The following is a 7,241-nucleotide window of genomic DNA, read 5'->3' on the forward strand; positions in this document are numbered from 1 at the left end:
TATTTCATAACACATTGTACAAGCAATTTATATTGTACATACTTATACACAGTGGCGGATCCAGAAATTGTTGTCGGAGGGTGTCTTGGGTCTTAGGTGATTTTGATATAGGATTTAGATTTTTGTTCCTTTCAGTGGCTGATCCCCAGAAACTTTTGTCGGAGGGGAGTCATGGGTCTTGAGGGTGATTTTTATCTAGGATTTAGATTTTTGCACCTTTACGATTGATATGTTTGTGCCTCATGTAAGGGTACCATTTTCTCAATAAATATTTTAAGCGATATATTAAACCAATGAGAAGTTATTAAAACCCAAATACCCTACGGGAGCAAAGAAAGGTACAACATTAAGGGGTCTTAAACTTAAACCAAAAAAAATAATTTAAACCCACATACTCTATGACAGTAAAATCAAGGACTGTTAATTTAAACTAGGTATTTTAAAGACAATTAATTTAAACCCACCTATCCTATGGCTACAAAATAAAGAACAAATCAAGGATAAATAAGTATAAGCCAAAGTTAAGTAATTTAAATGCAATAACTCAATGTAAGTGTAAACATTAATGAATGTATTAAACATTTCTAATAAACTCCACCTTATCGTTGAATATCCGATATCAATTTGTAAAAACGTTCATCTACTCCTTATTGCTATACGGAGTGGAAACACGGACTGGAATTATAAGTATGAGGCGTATAGAAGCCTTTGAAATATGTGTTTTTCGAAGGATGTTGAAGATTTCGTGGACAGAGAAAGAGAAAGTACGTCCAGGAAGAAAAAAAATGCCCCTGGCTGAAGAATGTAAGAGACTGGACAGGCATGGAGACATATTCAATACTAAGAACAGCTCAATATAGAGAGCAATTTGCTGTAGTTACAGTCACCGTTCCGTATTGAAGAAGGAACCTTAAGAAAAAGTGTAAACAGCATTTTATTTAAATTAATTTATTTAACAAAATCGTCAGAAATCAAATTGACTACATCCTAATAAAACACAGATATCGAAACTCAATTCAGGCAGTAAAGGCATATCCAGGAGCAGACGTATCCTCTGATCACAGTCTTCTTATTGCTAGGTTTCAACTTCAACTAAAAAAGACGCAAAAGAGCCGCAACACCAATAAACTTAACGTATAGAAACTAAAGCCAGAAGAAACAAAAGAAAATCTGAAACACGAAATCAACACAAATTTAGATAGAAACCCAAGAAATAATTGCAACGTAGAACAGCAGTGGCAATTCTTCAAAACCTCTATATTGGAGCCAAGTAAGAAAGTACTTACAACAACCAAATGTAAGAAAAAAGAATGGATGACAGGAAATTCTAGAGTTAATGAATGAAAGGAGAAAAAACAAAACCATCAATACGACCCGCTATAAACAGCTTCAAAACCAAATAAGAAGAAAAATTAGGGAGGCTAAAGAAGCCTACTTCTCTGAAAAATGTAAAGAAATAGAAGAACTGCAAAACTGTTAAATATCAAATATGACAACTTTAATCTACATAAAAAAGTCAAAGAACTAGCCGGAGTAGGAAGTAGAAGATCCTCGAATATATTGCTCGGCAAAAATGGTAAGATTATATTGGAGACAGAACAAAAGCTACGACGATGGAAAGAGTACATCAAGAAATTATTTCATGGCCAGAGAGAAGCTAGTACATCTGTAGATAGCCAAACGGGAGATGTAGGCCCAGAGGTAACCAAATCAGAGGTTAGTCAGGCATTAAACTCAATGAAAACCAATAAATCTGCTGGTCCAGATGAATTACCAAGCGAGCTATTAAAGTTGGTGAATGAGAAAAACCTAGACATAATAGTAGAACTGTTCAACGCTATCTATACTACGGGAATCATCCCTAAAGAAATGTTGACATCAGCATTTGTGTGTTTGCCAAAGAAAGTGAATGCTAAAGAGTGCAGTGACTATCGAACCATAAGCTTAATGTCACATAACTTGAAAATTCTGTTGAAAATTATCCACGCCAGAATTCACACTAAACTGGAGCTGGATATTAGTGACACACAATATGGGTTCCGCAATGGTATGGGTACCAGAGAGGCACTATTCTCCTTCAACGTGCTGACGCAGAGATGTTTGAATGTTAACCGTCCTCTTTACGTCTGTTTTATAGACTACAATAAAGCGTTTGATAAAGTAAAACATGACCGGCTCATGGAAATTCTAAAAAATAAAAACCTAGATGAAAGAGATTTAAGGCTAATAACAAACCTTTATTACAATCAGCGAGCAATAGTACGAATTGAAAAAGAGACATCTGAAGAAATGGGAATAAAGAGAGGAGTCAGGCAAGGCTGCATACTATCACCTCTATTATTTAACGCTTATTCTGAAGAGGTAATTCGAGAAACTCTGGAAGATGAAACAGCCGGCATAAGAGTAAATGGAGTCTTAGTTAACAACATCAGATATGAAGATGATACAGTAATAATAGTAGATAGTTTACAAGACCTGGAAAGACTCATAAGTAAAATAGTAATGTGTAGTAGGGAGTACGGACTCTTGCTCAATATCAAAAAGACGAAGTTTATGAAAATTTGTAAAAACAACCATAATACTAACGAAATCTTGACAGTAGAAGGCCAGCAGATCGAAAGAGTAAAAAAGTACACTTACCTAGGAACACTTATAACAGAAAATAATGACTACACTGCAGAAATCAAAGTCAGAATCGAAAAAGCACGTTCTAATTTTATAAAAATGAAAAAGGTCCTATGTGGCAAAGATTTAACATTAGCTCTTAAAGTACGCCTGACAAAATGTTACGTATACAGTGTACTATACTATGGAGTGGAATCTTGGACGTTAAATCTAGACACAATGAGACGACTTAACGCCTTTGAAATGTGGACCTATAGAAGAATTATGAGGGTTTCCTGGGTAGATAGAGTTACGAATAATGAAGTACTGAGAAGAATAGGTAAAGAGAAGGAAGTTGAACTTACAATTAAAGAAAGAAAGCTACAGTATCTCGGAAATTTGATGCTAGGCGAGAAGTATGACATCCTGCGACTCATAATGCAAGGAAAGATAGATGGCAGAAGAAGCATCGGAAGAAGACGAATTTCATGGCTCAAGAACCTGAGAGAATGGTTTGGATGCAGCTCAAAACAACTTTTTAGAGCTACTGCCTCAAAAATTAAAATAGCTATGATGATTGCCAACCTTCGTAGCGGAGATGGTACCTGAAGAAGAAGAAGATTCAACAAAAAACATAATATAATTTAGGAAAAGTGAGTGAAATATTTCTTTACTTTTTTTTTACTCGGTATTGAAATTTTTCTCATGAATTGTCAGCAACAGTCGGCAACGAGTGGTAAATAAAAGTTTAGTGATTAAAAATACTATAAGAATAAGATAAATAAATATATAATTTTATAAAATGTACCTATTCTTTTCGCTAATCCGATTTAGCAAATCGCACTATGATTGCATCAACATCTAGAGAAATTTCAGGATGCACATTGATAAGTGCTAAACCAGTTAACCTTTCCTCCGAAGTTATATTTCTAAGCCAAGTATTTAGACGCTTAAGCTTAGAAAAACTACGCTCTGCTGTTGCTGCTCTGACTGGCAGTGTAGTTAATATTTGCAGAAATATTCTGGTATTTGGATACATATGAACATCGCAGTTTTCTAATACTTCTAAAATTGAATAAGGAAGTTTTTCATTATTGTGCATGACTCTTTTCCACTTTTGAATCCACAGTGAAAATTCCAATAATATCCTGGAAGGTGTCAACAATTTTTTTAATGCAACTTTATCTTCTGGTTTGTTATCAGTTTTAGGTAAAACAACTTGAAGATTAAATAGATTCATAACTTCCAGTGAAAGTCGTTCTTCTAAATCAGTTAAGATATTGTCTAAAAGGAATAAATAAATAGATCTTCGGAAATATTCTTCACAAGACTTAGCAGGTTGGTTTTGATGACAGGTTTGACGAGAAACTATACGAGTCATCTTCAATTCAATGTCTAGTTGTTCATCTAACTCCTTTACTTCACAGTAAAGTTTGCTAAAAACAGATTCAGTATTTGATCTTTTATTTTGAAAAATGCATTTATTGTCCTCTATGGCCTCAGTAGACTTCTTTAAATCTAATTTTGGTGACTGAAGAAGACGACCAAGTGATACAGTTGTACCTAAAACATCACTAAGACAAACTACTGAAATGAGAAATTCTGGGCTCCTAATAGTTTGCATTAATGAAAATGCATCAGTTGACCTTTCACTGTCCTTCCACATAGAAATTGTTTCAAGAGCGTTGTATATTTTGATAATTGATTCGCCCCGGAACTGAAGATGACCTTCATGCCTTTCAACCCAACGAGTTTTACAAATACCTTGGACAGTAGCCCCCAGTTCCTTCTTAACAGCATCATGTCGTTTGGGAGAGGCACTAGCAAAAGCTACTACTTTTCTCATAGTTCTTGAAGCATTACGACATGATATAACTTTTGAGCAGCTTGTCAAGGAATTATTCAAAATATGATTGCTACATGAACAACGCACAACATGTTTGGCCGATTTTTTTAATTCGGTAATGGCACCTTTTGTTTCGGATGCAATTACTGAGAGCAACTGTTGACACCAAGACCTACGCAAAAATTTAAATCTAAATTAAAACTTTACGTAATTTGGAAGCAACTTCCATGAATCGGCGTTCTTCTTCTGAACCGACGTCTTCTTCTCGAATCTAATTGTAGGTTATAAACTAATATTATAACATACTGAATTGTAAAATACATTATATATAATTATTTCCATTATATGAAAATTGTATCTAATCTATTGTTACGATAAATAATCTAAAACTGTAAATAATATACTACTCTAACTATAAAAAATATTTAAACTGTAAACATCCTTTCTCATTTAAGTCTTTTCTAGATCATACACTAGCCGGCAGAAACCCCAGATAATAACCGACGGGTCTCCTACGATTCGAAGTTTCCAGAAGCAGGTCGAACGGGAAACCAGTCCGGGTGACCTTCTCGTCTGTTCGAATGGAATCGCCGGAATTCTAGTCCAACGGTTTTTTAGTATAAATATAGAGACCTTTTATTTAAGGGACAGTTAGTTTTTGAATATCGAGTTAGTTTAAGTCCAAAAATATAATTGTACGCGGAAATAAATATAAATAAATATTGTGAAATAAATTAGTAATAAAGACTTTAAACTTGTAAGACTTGTAACCGAGATATGAAAATACAGAGAGGAGTTCACCAGGTGTGCTATCACCACTACTCTTCAGTGACGCGGTATTTAAAGAAGCGCTCTTAGATTCAATAGAAGGTATATCTATCAATGGAGAAGTTTTGAATAACTTGCATTTTGTAGACGATACAGTAATAATTACGGATAAAAACCATGATTTACAAAAACGTAATGCAACGACTTAATGAATGCTGTGATGAATACGAACTAAGGCTGACTAAATCAGCAGATACAACCATCCAATTGATTGTTGAGGATACTGTAATTGAGAGTATGGATACCTACAAATACTTAGGAACATGAAGAACATCAAAGGTAGACCAAACCAAAGAAATTAAGACACGTATTAAAATAGCATGTGCATCATTCTTAACGTATTCACTACGCCTCTGTATGGCTTGGAAGCATGGACATTAAAACAAGTGCATCTGAATAAGTTGATCGCCTTTGAATTTTTGTGTTACAAAAGAATCCTACGAATATCATGAACTCAAAGAATGTCAAACGCAGAAATTACTAGAAGAATAGGAAATGAAGCTGAAGTAATATTGACTATCAAAAAAAAAACTTGAGTATTTAGGACATGTGATGAGAGGGCGAAGATACTCATTATTGCAACTTATTATTCAAGGCATTATTCGAGGAAATCGAAATGAAGGACGGCGAAGTATATCGTGGCTTAAGAAATTAAGGGAATGGTTTAAGTGCAGTAGTGCAGAACTATTTAGAGCTGCAGTCAACAGAGTCCACATAGCCATGATGATTTCCAACCTTCGGTAGAAGACAGAACTTAAAGGAGAAGAAGAATTATTTCCAGTAATTTTGAAAGAGGAAAATATTGTTGATTAGAATTAGAGGTTTTGTGAAATAGACAATCTTTGATTTTTTTATATGTCTGGGTATTGGTATTTCTTGATTATAATATTGAATATTGTTGTTAGTGTTTTCGCAAATACGTGATAATTAATTTTAAAAATATTTCCTTTCAACTATGTCATAAAATTGTTTAACTAATGTGAAAATATAAGTACTCTTACTGAAAGTTGCCCTCCAATACAACCCCATAAAATATCGTAATGAGTTATAAATTTCAATTATTAATAAACGTAAACAAAACATTTTGATAGCTACCAATCGGTTAATGGTTCACATCGAACTATTTATAAACGGGAATCCTATTTTTGAGATTGTTTATTTGATGTTTTTGTTTCTACATTCTCTGTGGACAAGTGAAACATCAAAAATTCATTTTTACATGAAAAATCGTTGTTTATGTTGAACACTTCGATACTTCAAACAGCTTTTAATCGCCGCCACATTCGAAAGAATCCCAATGAAAACAAAAACACTTCACGTACCTGTTGATTTGAGCTCGTTCAAATTGAGATTATCCAATAAGATGTATGGAAACATTCCGTTAACGTATAGATATCACAGCACATGTATTTATCACAGAGAAACACCTCAAACTTGACACACAAAATTTTATAAATAATTTTTCGCCAGAGATTTTAGATTCAGGCTTCGTCGTGACCAGAATAACACTGGCACTAATGTGGCGAGTCCGTCGCGACGGCTTAGCATCTGACGCGGGATGTTCCTCGCTGAATTATACAGGGTGATGGGAATTCGTTTATAGCATTCATTAGGAAGTGATTTAATGCCTGACAACTCGATGGGATCTTTTCTTCCTTTTTTTTTTTGTTTATTGTTTACTATGATATATATTTTGGATTTTTGTTCGAAATAAACTTTCTGCAGTAGCTTACAGAGGCTGATATTTTATTGTATTCTACTGGATGTCCCAAATTGGTATGTTTTGCAGGTTATAACGAAAACTAGAAGAGATAGAAAAAAAGTAGTTAAGATGTCATAACTTCTTTTTTCATTAAAGTAACGATTGCGAGTAAAGATGACTTCATGGTGCAGACATTCACATTTGATTTAAAACAGTGTCATCCCACATCATCATTCTTACTTTTTGACTTACAACCTAACA

At 34.1% G+C, this 7,241-nt stretch overlaps 1 protein-coding gene across 1 annotated transcript in view; it reads right to left on the reverse strand.

Annotated features, from left to right (window-relative positions):
- Positions 1–6,797, reverse strand: part of Shab (potassium voltage-gated channel shaker cognate b) — a 408,461-nt gene extending 401,664 nt beyond the window's left edge. The window contains exon 1 of the mRNA XM_072538289.1: positions 6,601–6,797. The gene's annotated coding sequence lies outside the window, so the exon portion shown is untranslated. The remainder of the gene's footprint in view (positions 1–6,600) is intronic.
- Between the last annotated feature and the right edge of the window lie 444 nt (positions 6,798–7,241).

This window comes from Diabrotica undecimpunctata, chromosome 7 (assembly GCF_040954645.1).
Source record: "Diabrotica undecimpunctata isolate CICGRU chromosome 7, icDiaUnde3, whole genome shotgun sequence".
In the NCBI taxonomy this organism is placed as follows: domain Eukaryota; kingdom Metazoa; phylum Arthropoda; class Insecta; order Coleoptera; family Chrysomelidae; genus Diabrotica; species Diabrotica undecimpunctata.